Source organism: Rattus rattus, chromosome 8 (assembly GCF_011064425.1).
Source record: "Rattus rattus isolate New Zealand chromosome 8, Rrattus_CSIRO_v1, whole genome shotgun sequence".
In the NCBI taxonomy this organism is placed as follows: domain Eukaryota; kingdom Metazoa; phylum Chordata; class Mammalia; order Rodentia; family Muridae; genus Rattus; species Rattus rattus.
Genome location: NC_046161.1, coordinates 49,370,640 through 49,389,891, shown reverse-complemented (window position 1 = coordinate 49,389,891; position 19,252 = coordinate 49,370,640). Strand labels below are relative to the sequence as shown.

The window sequence follows — 19,252 nt, the reverse complement described above, 5'->3', positions numbered from 1 at the left end:
TCGGACGATCTGTGAAATGGGAAATTGCATCAGGGCCTGTGTGCTCACATGTGAACCTGATCTTAGGGAAAAGGTGGATGAGGTAGGAAGACGAGTTAAATGCCAAGCCCCCAGCGCCCTGCAATCCGGTGTGATGCAAAGGACTGAATCTTTACCCTGCTCCTGACTATGTGACCTTGGGTAAGTCAGTTAACCTTTTAAGTGCCAGCTTCTTCATCTCCAATACAGAGATGACAGCCTTGCAGTGAAAACCCAAGGAAATCAGCCACAAACGGTGTTTAACTCAGCACTGGGTCCACACGAGTACATCTATCTCCTGGTTTAATCTGGTATCACAGACCAGCTGCCCGACCCCCACATCTTGAGATAGTCATTTTTATTTTGTGCTTCCAGCTCTTTCTGTTCTTTTTCACTCTCTTATTTCTGGGGGAGGGAAGCAGTTGCATACAGTCCACTTTCCCCACTATTCTTCACAGCTAAGTTAAAACTAGGGAAAATAATAGCATACACTGAAGAGAAACCCAGCCAGTGCTTAGAATATGGTGGTGTATGTATATGGAATAGAAATAAACCATATTTCAGTCTAAAATATATAATGCAAAAAAAATAAGATTTTATTTCAAAAGAAAGAAATGACAGGCAACACATTTAAAGAGGACAGAAGGGATCTTGTGGGCCTCTCATTATCTCAGTATTGGTGACTATGAAACAGAATGGAGTATGGGGTCTGACTTCCAACAGGTGGCTAGCTTTAATCGGCTTCAGATGCAAAACCCCGATGAGTTTGAGTAGGCAAGTCTCAGATATTCAATTCAAGGCCTCCTATGAACAATTTAGAAAGATTTTTTTTTTTCTGGGTTTAAGCCTCCCTGGCAAGTTAGCAAGCAGGGAACTGTATGCTGTAGCTTGCACCTGTCCTCCGAACAGTATGCCAGGCTGACGTGAAACCCTTCATCCTTTCCAGACCGTCCATCCTGTCTCTGGGGCGCCTAGCGACAAACCGGGGAAGCCCACTAGGAAGTGGTCACGACCAGCCAAGCCACAAATCCCTAGGGTGTGGGATTCCCACCTCTACACCACGTCTGAAAACCGAAAATAGGCGTCCGCTTGCTATACTGCAATGGGATTCCCCTCAGAAGCAAACCTCCCGCACCCCCAGCTTTCATGTTTTATTAATAAATGCAAGATGGCACACAGAGGCAAAGAATAGGAGGGAAAGCATCTGCAGCTGGACCCGAACCAGGACAGTTTGCAAAAATAAATAAGAAGCATGTGACAAGCAGATCCCCAGTCTGGAGCTGAAGACCCCGCGCTGCCCAGCGGATGGTCGTCCGGCTCCCCAGCCTGGGACATGAAGGTCAGCTGCAAGATCCTAGTCCTCCAGGGCAGGCACCCTGCAAACAGTGACCGGCCCCTACCCTTGCCTCCCTCACCCTCCCGCCTGGGCCACAGCAGGGGAAGCCCCGGCAGCTGCCGGCTGCCGGCTGCAAGAACACGTACCTGCTGCCGGAGCTCAGGATTCGCTCTGCTCTGCAGCGCCGGGCCCGCGCTCCCGCTCCCGGGGCTCCCCTCTCCGCCCCCCCCCGCCCCCTCGCGGCCCCGCCGCTCCCTCCGCCCACCCCACTCGAGCGCGCGCGCACGCGCTTTCGCGACCGCGTCTCTCCCGGGCCCGCGCCTGCGCTCTCGCTGCCCGCGCCCGCACCCGCTCGCGCGTTCCGGAGGCTGCAGAGGGGCCGTGCGGCTGTCTAGGAAACTGCGACTAGCAGGGGCCGCGTGTGGGCAGTCACCCCCGGCGAAGGGCAGGCAGGCCAAGTGGCGCGGATGACGGGGCTCGCGAACAAGAGCCCGAAGCGGAGGCTGGCGGGTGCGGCCGAAGGTGGGCGGGCGCCTGCGGTCCCAACGTACCGTCCTGGCTGTGTTTTCACTCTGTGCAGTGAGCGGCCGAGCGCGGTGTCCTCGGGGGTTTTTGCCTGCCGCCCCTGGCGTGTGCATTGTCCCAAGGAGCCTTTGAAGGCATTGCCCAGCTCTCGGTGGTCCCCATCACGTTCTCACGTGACAGATACACCGTGTATGTTGGTCGTATGTTGTAGATGAAGAGTTTTGCCCTTGAAGCGCCTGTCCCGATTGAGTAGACCCAGTGACAGTAATCTGGGGGTTAAAAAAAAGAAAGCCCTCACGTGTAAATGAATACTGCTGTGAACAGTTGTCGGCGCAGGAACCAACACGGTACCGAGAATCGGGCGAAAGACTACAGGATGAAAGAAAACACACACACACACACACACACACACACACACACAGAGGTTATCGTGTCAAGCCAGGAGAGAAGAGAGAGGAAGGAAGAGAAGAGGAGAGAGAGAGAGAGAGAGAGAGAGAGAGAGAGAGAGAGAGAGAGAGAGAGAGAGAGAGAGAGAGAGAGAGAGAGAGAGAGAGAGAGGAAGAGAGAGTGAGAGACTCCTGTAGCTTTATTCACCACTTATATACCCAAGTCTCCAGGTAGAAAATATCTGGGAAGCACAGTGGGAAACCCTGGCTCATGACTACCTGGCTCATGACTTCGGTAACAAAAGACCGACTACGAGACCTGAATTAATTAGGGAGAAATCCGAGAAGACCAGCCTAAATCTCAAGGATAAAGGCTGAGGAAGCAAAAGGCAGAAGTAAATTGACCACCACCCAGGTGTGGTCCAGGTGTGTCAGTTCCACAAGCATCAGCTGGGCTCAGCAGAGGTCATGCAGTGGAGACATCAGGTGTTTACTACTTGGTCTTTTCTTCCTGTGCCGTAAATACATGGGAGAGGCCTCTGTCCAACAATCCCATGACTTTAACTGTGGCCATACAGTTACAAAGCGGCCAGGCCCAAATCCAATATGGCTCACTACGAATAGTTTAAAATTCCATATATATATATATATATTTGAAACCCCGGCCATAGATAGAACTGCCTGAAGGGCTTGGATCTGTCTTTTAATAGATTCAGAAATGTCTAGACAACCAAATATACATCTAAATTCGGCCATCTGAAGGGAAAAGTATAATGTCTTTGTTTAGTCCCCACCTACCAACATTTCTTAACCATCTGTGGTGTCTAATTTCGGGGAGGGGGGGATAGCTGTAGAACTTACGTGGCTTGACAGGATTTCCCCCTACTGGTTCTAGGCATAAATAGACGGGAAAGTAGAAATGCTGCCCTCCCTTCGTGCAACCCCCTTCCCCCAGTTAGAACTACACTTAAGTTTGCTTAAGGGCATTGAACCGCATTCATGACAGTGTTTCGCTGGTTAGACATCTGGCAAAACATTAAGATACAAATAGGTATTGATTTCCTGAAAAAGACTCTAATAACAAGCCCCAAAAATAATCCCTGGAATTAATAAATGAGATTGCATGAAATTAGTCACTCCCCACCCCCATCCCACGTGCCAGAAAATCAAGAGAAGACAGCCTACAGAATGGGAGACAATGAAAGAAAGAAAGAAAGAAAGAAAGAAAGAAAGAAAGAAAGAAAGAAAGAAAGAAAGAAAGAAAGGAAGGAAGGAAGAAAGAAAGAAAGAAGAAAGATCGGTTGTGTGTGTGTATGTGTGTGTGTGTGTGTGTGTGTGTGTGTGTGTGTGTGTGTTAGTGGCTGAATCTAGTTCAAGGATTGTGTCCACTAGATTAGCCTGTGGACACACCTGTGGGGCATTCTCTTGAAAGATTGGCGTGGAAAGGTCCAGCTGTGCCTTCCCACACTGTGGGCGGTGCCACCTCGGGTCCTGCTTGCTATAAGAAAGCAAGGTATTCAAGCCAGCAAGCAGTGTTCTTCCGCGGCCTCTGCATCAGGTCTCGCCTTGGCTTCTCTCAACGATGGACTTTAAACTGTAAGTCAAAGAAAGGCTAATTAAATAAAACGCTAATTAAATATTAAGAGTAGTACAAGTATTTACAGGGAGAAAAATCCATTTATCCAGAATCTTTGTATTCTAATATATTTTTTTCTTTTAAATGTAAGTGTTAAAGATGTTACTTAAAGATATTACTTAAAGACTTTACTTAAAATGTTACTTTAGGGTAACATTTTTTCTACCGCGGTTGTCTAAGAGGAACTAGAGAAGAACACCAGGACATCTTTTGCCTTTGTATTCTGGCTTGTTTGGGTTTGCCGCGCTGGCCATGGAATCCAGGCCTCCTTTGTGCTACTCAAGGGTTCTGCCTCTCAGCTGTATGCGGAGCCACAGATCTCTTTACTCTTTGCTCTTCCCTCCTCCTCCACAGCCCTATGGAAATTTAAAAAATCCCCAAATGTTTGTTAGCTTGTTGGCTCTATGTCTCCCCCTGGTGGTGTGTCACTTCCACAGCACATGCCCAGATTAAAATCCTCTGATTTCTTTAGGGTGTTGAAATCTTAGCTGGCCACCATTCACACACACGAACATGCACACACGGGGAAGGAGGACCAGGGACATAGCGACAAGCTGCCCTTCTGCTTTCTCTAAATTTGCCAGCTCTTTTCTCATATACTAATTCCTGAGATCCAGAGCCTGATTACCACATTGATTTAGAACTGATCTACGGCAGGCTTCTCTTTTGTTGTTCCGCTTTCTTGGTCTTTATGAATCGGTGACAAACACAGAATCTGGAGCCTCTCAAATGCATTGAAATCTAATTTCCAGATGATTGACCTGGGAATGTTGTTTGTAACTGCCTCAGGTGATCATTATTGATAGCGGGGGTTGGGAACCCCTCCAGCTACAAATAGCACAGGTGTGTTGCTTCAATAAGTGGCAGGTGAGGAATGGGAAGGAGGCCTTTGCGTGTGTAAAGGAGTTACAAAGCTAGAAGGGAACAAGCTAAAATGCAGGGTGGAAGAGACGGCTTAAGATGTGTGTATTGCTTTCTTGACAGACAATACTGCTTCTAGGTATCATTGGTATAATATCCATGCCAAGAGCCTTACAGGTAAGCCACATCTTTCATTTTAAAATATTATATCCCCCCTTTTTTTCCCCTGAGTGTTGGTGGGTGCCATTACTCCTAGCATTGGAGAAGCTGAGGCAGGAGGGTCGTGAGTTTAAAGTCAGCCTGGGCTACATAGGAAGCTCAAGGCTAGCATGAGCTATAGTGAAGCCCTACTTCAAAAGTTCAAAATCAGAAAGGGAAGGAAGGACAGACTTTTTCTTTTTCTTTTTTTTTTTTCAAGAGCAGCAGAATCACACAAACAGAATTTTGCATACCATGGCAGCCAGATCATGGGAGGTTAAATCGAAGATGATGTTGGCTATGTAAGTGTCTGAAAAAAAGATGGCCTCAGGATTAAAAGTCCTGTTCAAGTTACTAACTGGAAAAAAAAAATCAGTGAAAATTTGTGAAAATTGGAAAAAAAAAATCAGTGAAAATTGGAGTTCTACACCAAACCCTTAAATTGTTGGTGTTTATCTGCGTGTGCATACTTTATAGGGGCTTCTAAATGCCTTAGCACCCAGTGCATACTTTATGGGTGCATCTAAACGCCTTATCACTCAGCTTTGCGAACGTGGAATGTACACAGAAAAGCCACGCTGTGTCCGTGAGAGCTGGGAAAGTAGACTGTGTTATGTTGGGCGATACTTACCTGAGGCTTAAGTGTTCACATTAACTGCTAACAGCAGGTTTCTTTTTTAAATCCTACCGAGGTATCTTTAATGAGTATATATTTGACATAATTAGTAACATTCATATTCAGACAGTTTATATTGGATGCCACAGGAAGTACAATAGCATATATTCCTTCAGCTGCAATAAACAGCTGCAAAATGGTTTTCTTACAGAGTGTAGTGGTACTCACCTATAACTCCAGCTCTTCGGGAGGCTGAGGCAGGAGGATGAAAAGTTTGAGGCTGACTGGCACATTTACCAGATCTTTCTTAAAATAATATTAAAAGAAAAAGGTTCAGTCCCTAGTAAAACACAAAGGGGGAGGGGAGGAGAGGAGAAGGGAGGGGAGGGGAGGGGGGAATGGAGAGAGTTTCATACTGGAAGAAGGCCTAGACTTGATTACCAGCACCCTTCCAAATTAACATATTTTAACCATTTATCCACTGACATACTTTCTACTGTACATCAGCATTAACTTAGAGAACCCCTGTGCTGCAGCTGGTCTTTAGTTAAACATGACCTTAGCTGCTGGGTATATTCCAAGTAAGTTCATAAAAGTTCAAGGCAAGCTAAGAGTTGAAGTTTGCATCTTAATGCTGTCCCTCCCTACTTGAGAACATCGATGTCTCACTAAATATGCTGCCATTGTGAACACCAGGATGAAGAAACAGGCAGCGAGGAGTCTAGCACTGCCTAAACTCAGGGTAGTCTTCCTGTGTCACCCTCAATGAATGTGTCACCCTCATGAGTGTACCACCACACCCCGCTTACTATGTGGTGTTTAAGGGTTGAAAAAAAGCAGAATGCTTTGAGTTATATTATTGGTTGGCCATTACCTATTTTTAGCTTGTATGTGTAATTGTGATTTGAATAATTGAATTCAGATATGCTTCACTTTGAATTTTATTAATCGTTAGTGTTTGCTTCAGAGCTAAAGACTGTGTCTGGGAAAATAGAAGGTAGCATGAAGCATAGTACAGACCCATGTGTGCACATCTTTCTTTCCCAAACATTAATAAACCCCATTATGCTTTCGTTACTATAAAGTGTATTCTATTTTCTGTTGGCTCATAAGTAGAGTTGTGTAAGGGAGTTTTCACTACCCTGACTGTTAACATTTCATTTTGTGATCGTTACTGAAAATACTTTTGCATATAGACGAGAGGTATTTGTAGAAGACACTTCTGAATATCAGAAACTCTTGAGTATCTGGTCCCAGAGGATCACCAAATGAGTAACACTCAGTTTTCAAGTGAGCTTTCCTGTGTGTTTCTGTCTGGAAGTTTGCATGTGCTTTGTTGAGCCAACTATTTCATTGCTACACAACTCATGGGTCAAGGTGGAATACTGGCAGATAAATACTTGAAAACACAAAATATCCAGTGCTCAATTCTAGTACACTGTAATTCGGTTCCTTGGTTTTTACCAGTAGACTTCTGTGCTGACTAGTCTTATGTCAGCTTGACACAGGGTAGAACTATCTGAAAGGGGGAGCCTCACTTGAGAGAATGCCTCCATAAGATCTGGATGTAAGGCATTTTCTTAGTGATTGACAGGGAGGGGGCCAGCCCATTGTGGGTGGGGCCACCCTAGGGCTGGTGGTCTTAGGTTCTATAAGACAGCAGGCTGAGCAAGCCATGAGGAGCAAGTCAGTAAGCAGCATCCCTCTGTGGCCTCTGCATCAGCTCCTGCCCCCTGGCTCCTGCTCTGACTTCCCTCAGTGATGGTTTGTCACCTGACGTATAAGATGAAGAAACCTTTCCTCCCCAAGTTGCTTTGGTCATGGCATTCATCACAGCAACACTAACCTTAACCAGGACAAGTTCCCATTGACATTTATTAACTGCTTACAGTATTCCAGAGTGGTGGTTCCACAAGCTTTATTTGTATTAATCTTTCATATAATAATTCTTTTGGTGGTTATTATTAATCTTATTTATAATGGAGACAGAGGTAATAGCTAATTTGCTCATGATCGCAGTCTGTTTGGAGCCTGGATTGAGACGTAGGCAGTCTGATTCAGAGACCTGAAATTCAGCCCTCCTGCCTTGCTGCTTCGAGTGTACACAGAGCTCTAAAGATCTGAGCAGTATGGTGTAGCTGGAAAAGCATTCTGGATTCCAGGGTTCTGTCTCTTAAGCCATTCTGCCGTCTTCAATCACCACGGTGATGGGGATTGATTTAGAGAGGATGCAACTCACTCCAGGTATCCTCTAAGCCTTTCTAGCTCTAGGATTTTATTACCATTATTTTGTCTACAGAAGAGAAAAAAATGATTTTTTAAAAAACTTATCAGACTTAAAAAGAGAGCCAGAAGAATAAAAGTACTAACATGGTCGAACTTGAAAGCAGATCAATTTTTGGTTAAACACATACTGTTATACAAATAAACATACTGTTATACAAATAAACATACTGTTATACAAATAAACATACTGTTATACAAATAAACATACTGTTATACAAATAAACATACTGTTATACAAATAAACATACTGTTATACAAATAAACATACTGTTATACAAATAAACATACTGTTATACAAATAAACATACTGTTATACAAATAAACATACTGTTATACAAATAAACATACTGTTATACAAATAAGAGCACAACGAATTTAATAACTATGAAAAGGTTTGCATATGGCACGTTTATATAATTAGTGTTCTGAGCCACCGTCTTGATCTCTTATGTCAGTGCATATAGATAATGCTTTTGGGGGAAAATGAACTTTGCAGCTGGATCATAATTTCATAGCATGTCCCCTTCTTCCTTCTGAACACTGCCACCCTATTGAAATGACAATACATGTTAAGTTTCTGTCATAATTGTGACTTTTTTCATATGGGAGACAATACAGAGAATAGTTTCACAACAAAAGACTCTACGGACTATAGAGATGGCTTAGCTGAAGGGAAAAAAAAGCCTGTGCTAGCCCAGGGGCTCAAATGTGGGTCACCAGAACCCACATAAAAGCTGTTAAGGGCAGCATGTGACTGTAGCCCCAGGGTTTGCTAGGGTAAGCAGAGAAAACAGACATTGGCTAGCCAGCTCGGCTAGACCAATCGAGCTTTGATTCAGTGAGAGGCCCTGCCTCAAAGGGTAAAGGTAGATAGTGGTGTAAGAATACAGATGACATCAACCTCTGACTTCTATATATATATGTGTACACACACACCATATCCACACAAGATATATACCAATTCCTTGCTCTTTCCCCAAAGACCCTGCCTGTATGTTTCAAAAGAGTTCCTCCTAGTTAGTAATTTTTAAATAAAATTTGAACTTTCTATTACTCTAACTTCTTTGTGTTTGGAAATAACAAATAGTTCTCTGGGGACTCTATTTTTTTAATCTTTTATTTTGTACTTTTTAGATTTGCTATATGTTTCAATGTTTGGCTTGCTGCATGCATGTATGTGTACCATATGTGTGCCTGGTGCCCACAGAGGTGAGAAGGCATTGCGTCATAACTGGAGTTATGAATGCTGTGAACCACTGGATGGGTGCTGGGAACTGAGCCCAGGTCCTCTGTAAGAGCAACAAGGCTCTGAATGCTGAGCCGACTCAGCCCTTCCTGGCACTTGAACATCACATATCAGAAACATATAAGGGTTAAGGGAGAGAAGTTAACTATCAGGCTTCTTTCCTAATTCTCAGGTTCTGCGAGGTCACTAAAAATCATGCTGATGTTTGTAGACGTTATACATTACTTTTCTCATCCTTTGCTTTTATCTGTCTTTTATGGCAGCCTTGGTTCCTACCTGAACAGAAAAGGTGGCCATGAGCCACAGACGGAAGGCTTGTTTGCCTGCCTTCCACCATGCAGCCTAGAAGAACAGGGAGAAGAGCCCAGGTCTAAGGGTGTGGCAGGTAAGTGACTTTATTTCGTGTGGTATGGGGAGGAATACATGTGCTAGACAGTTCATTAGCTGTACTTTTAGGTTGTGGTTTGATTTATCAGACTAGAAAGAGTATTCCCTGTAACATGTAAAAATCATGTAATTTTCCAAGTTAAGTTTTTTCAATTCTAATACTTGAGAGGCCTGTGTTCCATTAAATGTTAACTAGGAAAAACAGCCTATCAGAAACATCGAAGTACTATGCATCTGGTCTTTGTCTTGTAAAAGTAATATGAATAGAACTTTTGGAATAGAAGAGTCGAGAAAGTCTTACATTGTCGTCATGATTAGAGAATAGAGGGCTTGTGGTGAGGCGGTGGGCAGAGCGCACCCTTCACGTAGGTGAGATTATATCACGCTGAGCAGAGCGCTGCCCGGTCTCTGAAACTCACAGGGGAAAATTATGGGGAAACTTAGGTAAGAAAAATTAAAAGATTGTGTTTATGAAGGCTTTAAGATCAGAATTATTTACTTGGGAAATTGTACAATTCTTTCTAGGTCTTCTAACTTGTGAATGTCTGTCAGCAACACCCTATCTACCCACGTATGTACCTGTCCCAAAGCTTCCTGACACCACAGCGCTGTTAGCCCTGGCTTGACAAGCAGACGGTGGTCTGTGTCTGGAGCAATAGCTAACATGTTTCTAAAAATAGAGCACACAAATGTACCATGACCTTTAGATTGTTGGGAACTGTACAGTTTATTCCATTGGTCATGTTTATGGGTCATGTGACGTTTTCCCAGGACCTTTATATTAACATTGTCCTTGAATTGTGGATTCTTTTTTTTTTCCCCTTTGGAACAATTTCAAACTTTATTGTCAAGATAGCAGAAGCTTAGTTCACAAGAATCAGCAGTGGTTGGTGATCTACTTGCAAACACCTTTTTTTTTTTTTTTTTTTTTTTTTTGGTGCATTTCTCTCTACACCATCATGACAGGAAGACCAGCAAAGAGTAGCAAAGTGAACTGACACCACACAGTGCTGCCCACTGTCTATTGGGCTATATTTATACCCTTTCCAAATATCGTGGTTTCTCTCAAATGTCTGCTCTAGCAAAGTATCATATGACTTCTTTCCAGGCAGCTTACAGGAAAACACCATGTGTCTGTTCTTAGCAAAATATACCCCCACCTCTTTGCTTCAGCAAAAATATACTCTTATAAGATAGCTTCCAGAAAAACCTCACAAGTCACAACCAAGTCTCCAAAAATCCAAAATTTCTACTTTAGAGGCTTTTATGTGGCATTTAAGAAATAATTGATTTTCAAATACCTTTCACTGAGCTTCAAGGAGTCAATGTCTCTATTTTAGAATACAGAATTTACATTCTGAAAGATCCCCGAAGAGAGACCCTTTCTAAAGTCGCGGGAAATCGCGGACCCCAGACACAGAGAGACCATTTTGGATGTAATAAGGAAAGGTGAAGTTTATTACAGAGATCTATTACGGGGATCTCCGGGCCGACACATATCCTGCGCAGGAGACAGACGTGTCGACCCGAAGCTCAAAAGTCAGGGGTTTATATAGGGAAGGCTAGGGGGTTTGGCGTGGTTACACACAATTGGCTAATTTCTGGCGCGGCTATAAGTGATTGGCTCATTTAAACATGGCAGTGAGATTACAGCACAGCAGGAGAGTACGTATTGACTGGAGCGTACAGGATTTTAGGAGCTAGGGGCGTATCAGGGTTTGAAGGACATCTGGTTAAGGTGTGACTCTTGAGTAAGCTGGGGGAGGTGCCCTTCTGCCAGATGGTTTGGGTCAGTCCTGATAACTCGGGCTGGTTCCTGCATTCCTTTTCTTTATCTTTGTGGTCTGTTAGTCCTAGCGGCAGGGCGGGGCTGCCTGGACTTGCTTTTCACAGTGTTTAGCCCTGAGTCTGAATTTTGAAACTTATTCTTTTAACTTCATATTTTTAAACCTTAAATCTGTATAATTTTCCTTTCAATTCACACAATGGTATTTTCACAAATATATCCTTTAGGAATTTTTCTGTCTCTTTGTCTCTATCCATGTCTCTGTCTCTACCCTCCATATTTCTCTGTTTCTCTGTATCTGTCTGTTTTTCAGTTTGCCTTTGTCTAACTCTGTCTCTCTTCTTCTGTACGTGTGTGTGTGCATGTGTGTGCATGTGTGTGCATGTGTGTGCATGTGTGTGTGTGTTCCTCATTTTGTCACGAAATCTTTTTTGTTCATGTTCACCCTGACCATTAGAGTAGAATTTGTTGCCACTGCACATGATCAGAAAGACTATATATAGATTACTGAAGCTAAGAAGAACAATCATGATTTAGTGAACCACACCTCTGAGTAATAGTTGACAGCCTGACTTTGGGATATGGACAACAATCTAGGCAAGCTCAATTGAAACAATTCTACAACGTAAGCCCACTTACTGACACTTTTTTTTCTTTGCGCTTTTTTTTTCCAAAAACATACTTCATATTTCCTCTTTTATTATATAAATATCGGTTTAACCTTTTACTGTAAGAATATAAACGTTTTAAGAGGATCTTTATTATCATTTATACAAATTCACAAACAGTACAATTAATTGATAAAGGTCTCTGGGTTTCTCCATGGTCTCTCATGTTGCTGTGGAGGACTCTTGAGGCAGGGCAGCTGCGTGATGCGCTCCAGGCTGCGCTTGGTGAGCCTAGTGCAGCCGTACAGGTCTATGCCTGTGAGCTGGCTCAGGTGCTCAGCGATCAACCCAGTCCCTTGTCCGTGGCGCACACACTGTCAATGTTGAGCATGCGCAGCCCGTGCATCTGTCGCACCATGCGGTTGATGCCACCGTCACTGATCTGGCAAGAGCAAAGGGAGAGGGACTTGAGGCCGTCCAGTCCCTGGGCTATGTAAGCCAGGCTCTGATCTCCCACCTCGTCACAGAATGACACATCCAGACCGGAGAGGCGCAGGCTGCCCATGGCCAAATGCATGATGCCGGTGTCGCTGATGTTGTCGCAGGAGCGCAGGTTAAGGCTGCCCAGGCTGCCCATGTGCCACAGGTGCAGAAGGCCCGTGTCTGAGATCCGGCCACAGAAGCTGAGGTTGAGGAGCCTGAGGCCAGGCAGCCCTCACAAGATGTGCTTCAGAGAAACATGCGTGAGTTTTCTGGGAGTCCTGTAGAGTGAGCTGCTCCAGGCCCAGGCAGCCCTCACAAGATGTGCTTCAGAGAAACATGCGTGAGTTTTCTGGCTGTCCTGTAGAGAAACATCGTGAGCTGCTGTCCTGTAGGTAGGCCCAGGCAGCCCCTCGGCACTGCTGTGCGTCATGCGGCCAGGTGCCCGTGCCCACGTCTGAGAGATGTCAGCAGCTGTGGAGGTTAAGGCTCTTGGCGCTGCAGCCCCAGGCGATGAGCAGAAGGCCGGTGTTGGTGATGTTGCTGCAGCCCCCTCAGCTCCAGCACCTCCAGGCCCTTGAGGGACTGGGCTATGCGGCCCAGGCTGTCTGTAATCTGCTTGCAGAGGCTCAAGTTGAGAGAGCTCAGCGAGCCGATCTCCTGCACGAACGCAGGGCCCAGGCCGTCATCTGTGATGTTGTAGCAGCTACTGAGGTTGTGGCTCTCGATGTTCGCCATGCCATGGATCACGTAGCTGAGGCTGCATCGGAGGCTGAGGATCTGCACGCGAAGGATGCCCCGGGCCTGAAGGCTGGGGAACACCAACCTGTTCGCCCGGCGTAGGTGCAGCTTGGCCTCCACGCCCCGCCACACTGACTTGTGGTAGGCGGTGTCCCGCCAGGCCCTGCACATCTGCGCCGCTTGACCCTTGTCTCAGACGTCCAAGTAGCCGAAGATCATGGCCAGCAGCTCCGGGAACAGGCACGAGATGTGGGTCTCTGTCTTCCTCCCGCCGCTAAGCCGCGCCGGGTGCAGGAGGCACGGGCCCAGCCGCCCGGGAGGCGCCGAGAGCGGCAAATTGCGGATTCTTAATGAATCGCCCCTATCAGGAGTAGAAGGAGGGATGTGAGACAGAATTTAAAAATAGTATATTCATGGAGGATTATCGAGACTAGGTTCTCGGAAATTCGAGATGAGTTGTGCGGGGTGAACCAGAGTGTGGTAGTCTAAAGATGGCATCAGGAAGCAGGAAAAAGACTGCTTTTCACTTCTTTTAATTGAGTCAGAGAAAGTATGAAGAATGACTAGTTTGGGGAAAAAAAACAAAAACACTTTGTGACCCGAAGGAGAACCAGACATTGTTCTGTTTTTTTTTTTTCTTTTTTGAGACAAAGGCTTATTCAGCAGCCCAGGCTAAACTGAAATCACAATATTGCCCAAACTGGCCTTGAACTTGAAGCAGCCCTTCTGCCTCAGGCTTCAGAGGGCTACAGGCACAAGCCACTCCACCTGGCCCAGAAATTTGTTGGAGTGAAGTGTTGTGGTTTGCCCTGAAGTTTGTGTTGTGTGTTCTTTTATGTGAGGGTTTGTGTGTAGGAAAGTGTGCGGCTGGGCTGTGTTTCCGCCAAGATACCTAGCAGATATCTTGGGGCACCGTGGTGCAGACCTAGCAGGGCAAAAGACCACAATACATTTTTATTTTTATATTTTTACAACAACAGATGGCGAGCCAAAGTGATGGGCAAGAATCCACTAGTAATCCTGAGAGTTGAGAGAAAGTTTTTATTCTCTAAGTAAGAGGAGGCCGGCGCCATGTTAAGTCATGTGATATCTTAAGCGCGGGAATTCAAACAAAGAAAGGGGCTGGCGGGCTGTAGGTCCCCTGCTGTGTGATAAGTAATGGCAGATCAGAGAGTTAGAGATTAAAAGCTGCTTTTTAAAGAAAGTTGTTTAGAAAGTCTTTCAGGATACTCATATTCTTTTTAACGTGGGCTCCACGGGAATTTTGGGTTGAAATCCTAGCTAGACAAGCTACTTCTTAATTACAGGTATTATTAAAAGGTGATTGAGTTTGTTTTTAGAAAGAAGAGAGTAAAGAGATTACCTGAATCAGGTGGGGATTTTCATCCACGGTTCAGAACTTAGATAGGGAAAAATTAGTCACTAACTCCAAGTAGAGAGTTGTGATGAAATGTCTGTAACACCAAGGAGAGTGAATGCAGGCATATATTACACAAGTTATTAAGGTTAAAGAAAAATCTGTGGCTCTGGGTAGAGAGCTTAACAGATTGAGATATTTTGGGCTAAAGTCCTGGTTTGATGTGTTGCTTATTGATACTGGAATTGATAAAAGATATTTGGTTTGTTTTATGAATTACCCCACCTAAGGCCATATGGCTCATTGATGCCGGCTAGTGAGAGTTTGTGGTTACTTTTGATATCTACCACCACAGGAAGCTCGAATTCTCTTAACGTGGGCTCCACGGGAATTTTGGGTTAATTTCCTGATATCATAGAGTACAAAAGCCTATCAGGCTCATTGTTTAGCTTACTTCTTTTTTTAAAAAAATTGTTTAATATTCATGATGGGTGTGACTTTGAGTTTTATGATTATATTATTACTCTGGGAGAGAGTGCAAGATACAAGCTTTTCTGGTTTCAGACTAAGGAACACAGTATTTTGGGAGAAAGATTTTCTTTGTGTTTTTAAAACCTGTGATTAGGCTCTGGAAACCTCAGAGTCCTACTGATCAGATTTGATAGAGGTAGACCGCCTGAAAAATTTATTCAGGAGAATCAAAAAGATATCTCGATTCTAAACTTTTTCTTGAGAGTTGTATTTTACAGAGTGTGCCTACCTATTTGGAATCCTGGTCTCAAGGACTTTCAGCTGGATCTAGTCAGGACACATCCTGCTACAGCATTTGCTTCATTCTTCCCACCCCCACCCCTAAGGATATCTCAACGCCCATGTACAGCGTGAAGAAGTTATGGAGGAGTCATCGCCCCAATTCCCTGGATTTGGGGGGCTGAAAGTGGTTATTCTAAAATTGTTTTTATGAGGAATTTAATATTGGTTGTAATTTAAGAGGGAGGAATTAGCTAGATTGAATTGTACAGTCGTAATCTCATTTGGTAACTAATCATATCTTTGTTTTGGGATAGAATTTATTTGTCAAAAGAGTTTAAAAGTACAAGGTTTAGAGCCAGTCCTTCTATTGTCATTACAAACTTCTGAGTTCATTACACCTGTGAGTTAAGATTCAAATAGCAAAGTCATGGCTCTGAGTTTGTGAGAGAACTTTCTTCTTCTTCTTCTTCTTCTTTTTTTTTTTTTTTTTTTTCCGGGGCTGGGGACCAACCCAGGACCTTGCGCTTCCTAGGCAAGCGCTTTTTACCACTGAGCCAAATCCCCAACCCGTGAGAGAACTTTCAAGATAAAATTTAGGATATGGAGACAACAGTCCAGATTGTCTTATATAGATAGGTGGTCTTCAAAAACGTCAGAAATCCACAAAATTTGAGATTTAAAGTTATTTATCTTTTGTTGAGACCTATCTGCTCCTAACAGTTACCCTTTGGTGGATTTAATGAAGAATGTGAACATCTCTACCTCCAGGTGAGGCAATACTTTGTGGCTAGGCAGCCACTACACAAAACTGCCTGTTTCATCTGCAGACTAATACTGTCCGGAAAAGGACAAATTATGCAGAATAGTTGACTGATAAGCTCTGCCAAGACAGGGTGATCAGCCCTTCAAAATCTGCATTTCAAGAGTCTGTCAGTTGATTTTGGGCCAGAAGGCTGAAGACTTGTGCTCACATGTTGCTAACAGGGGACTGTGCTAGTGGAGATTTGTCTCTACAACCTCTCAGTTCTGGAAGCCGTGTTAGGCTTCCTTTGTGTGTAGATATTAGGTCATTCTCAGATTTCTGACGGGGTTGAAGACGTTAAATAGCCTATCAGGCTGTTTAACTCTAAATATACATATTTTATTGGATAGTTATCAGATAGTATACAAGCTAGCCAAGATATAGATTTTAAGCCTTTCTTAAGCTGGAATGGAATGGAATGTTCTGTTTAACTGATATAGTAATGGACTGGGTGTTGAGTATATCATATGCTTTATAAATTGTAGAATGGTCATTGTACTCAATATATAAGTGAAAAGACTTTTTAACTGGACAAAAAGGGTGAAATGTTGTGGTTTGCCCTGAAGTTACTGTATTTTGATGCTAATTCCACTGCCCCGAGGACAGTTGCCTAGTCACATACTCAGGACTCAGGTGACTTCACCAGAACCACCTCTCCATTGAATTTGTAAAGTACAGGTGAGGGGCAGGTACAGGATAGAAGGAGGCTGTCATTGGAGGAGAAGGAAGGATGGGCGGGAGAGAAGTTTGAAGGAAGAGGAGGAGACTGGAAGGGAGACGAGAGGAGAGGGGAGAAGCCATGGCAGGTGATGTTAAGATGTTATGTGTATTTACAGGTTGTTATTAATGTTCTCAAGGGACGGATAGTACCGGGCTTTGTATGTTTAAGTGGGCAATTATATCTTACCAATTGGATCTAAGATTATTGTGTTGTGTGTTCTTTTATGTGAGGGTTTGAGTGTAAGAAAGTGTGCGGCTGGGCTGTGTTTCCGCCAAGATACCTAGCAGATATCTTGGGGCACCGCGGTGCAGACCTAGCGGGGCAAAAGACCACAATACATTTTTATTTTTATATTTTTACAACAACAGTGAAGTATGAGAGAGGGGCACAAGATATTTGTGCTGGGCTGCATCTTTAACCCCAGGATAGAAAGGCTGATGCAGAACAATTATGAATTTATTATCGGCCTGCGCTATTGTTTTAGTTAGGGTTTCATTGCTGTGAAGAGACCCCAATGACCATGGCAGCTCTTATAAAAGAAACATTTAATTGGGGGCTGCCTTACAGTTTCAGAGGCTTAGTCCATTACTGTTATGGTGAGAAGCGTGGTGGTATGCAGGCTGACACGGTGCTGGAGAAAGAGTTCTATATCTTAATCCTCGGGCAGCAAAGAAACACTGGGTGCCAGCATCTGTGTAGCTTAGGCACACATAACCTCCACAATGACACACTTCATCTAACAAGGCCACACCTCCTCCGATAAGACCACATCTCCTAATAATCTCCCTCCCCATGGCCAGGCATTCAAACGCCTGTGTCTATGGGGGTCATTCCTATTCAAACCACCACAGCTAGAATAGCCAGACTCTGTTTCCAAAATCAAGAAAAACAAGCAAGTGAACAAAAACAAAAAGAAATTCGTGTAAGACCAAAAGTTTGTCTTCAGCATAACAGACAGACTTTCTAGTAGACATGGTGAGGGGCCAAACAAGTCAGGAAGGTGATGGGCAGGTTGGAGGATTGTTGCAATAGTAAGCTAGTTATTAGTTACATAGTTGCATTGGTTACTATTATGAGAAACCACCATGAGCCAGGTGACGTGGTGTTTAGGTCTTGGGTGCCAGCAGGTCAGAGTCCATGATGGTGGCAAAGGAAAGTGGCTAGAGAAGCCAGCCGAGCTCACATCCTAAACAGCAAGCATGAACCAGAGAGGGCAAACCTGAAATGGCTTGAGTCTTTAAACGCTTAAAGCCTGCCCCCAGTAACATACTTCCTACAACAACTTTCTAAACCTCCCACACACTGCCATCAACTGGGGACCTAGTGTTCAAATGCCCGAGATTGTAGGGGACATTACTCACTTCAAAGTGAGAGTCAAAAATCCGAGGAGGCCATGCTTCAGCAGTGAGAAAATACGATGGAAGTGTAATAGCATCTGCATGGGAGAAACTTCATTGAAAGGCAAAGAAGTCTGTCGAAATAATGGACGCGAGCAAAGTAAAGCCAAAACCAGACAAGAATCATCAGTTCCATACACCAAGAAGATTGGTAACTATTTAGGGCATATGCACGAGAAATCATGAGAACTGTTCATGTCTGTATATTCAGAGATGGGAGGGACTCGCTGCATGGGGAAGGGCAACTTTATATTCAGAAGACCATGGGAACGGCAAACCTTGTACACCACCAAGCCTGCCCTCTAACAGGGTAAGAAACCTGTCACAGAGAGGATACATTGAGTTCCATGACCCCCTTAATAAGGATGTTAAGAGACACATTCTGTGTGGGTGTTGATTATAAACTAAGTTTCTAGACTTCAGAGGCATAGGGCTCTAGAGGGACCAGGGTGAGAGGCAACCCTGAGCGTGTAGTAGGCTTAGGGAGAACGGCAGGACTTCTGTCCTTAACACGTAGAGCAGTAGATCTCCTAGGAAACCTGAATAACTCAAGACTTCATCCTGGCAGTGAAGCCAGGAGTTTGTTATTACCATGAGGTAATAGTTTTAAGAGTACATAAATTAAATAGAAGCACGGCTCAGACACTGATCCCTGATGGGTTATTAATTGGGGAAGTACGTGTTACACAATTTTAGACTAAAGTTAATCATTATAACATCACTTTTATGATGTTTAAAATGCAGTCCTTGGCAGTTTAGCTTTGTCTGGGTTGTGGCCTTACTCTCCAGGCACTTTACATGTATAAATTCACTTTGTGCTTCTGTGTTCCTTTGAAGTAGATAAGGTTATATATTTTTTATCTGGAATGCTTAGGGCCAGAAGTGTTTGAGATTTTGAAGTTTCTCAAACTTTGGAATATTTGCATAGACTTTACTGGGGAAATCTCTCCAACTTAAAAATGTGAAATGGTCCAAGATCTAATGCCCAACATTTAAATGCTGACACGATGCCCCAAACCTGTGGCTTCTGCAGCATTTTGGAGTTCAGATTAAGGAGTCTCAGCCTGAATTAACATTCCGCCCCCTCTTCTCTCTCTTGCACCATGAGGAAA

The 19,252-nt window shown here is 44.1% G+C and overlaps 1 protein-coding gene and 1 pseudogene across 1 annotated transcript in view; both read right to left on the bottom strand.

Annotated features, from left to right (window-relative positions):
- Positions 1–1,593, bottom strand: part of Tmem266 (transmembrane protein 266) — a 112,764-nt gene extending 111,171 nt beyond the window's left edge. The window contains exon 1 of the mRNA XM_032910276.1: positions 1,501–1,593. The gene's annotated coding sequence lies outside the window, so the exon portion shown is untranslated. The remainder of the gene's footprint in view (positions 1–1,500) is intronic.
- Positions 1,594–12,074: 10,481 nt separating this feature from the next.
- Positions 12,075–18,184, bottom strand: LOC116908176 (annotated as a pseudogene).
- Positions 18,185–19,252: the final 1,068 nt, after the last annotated feature.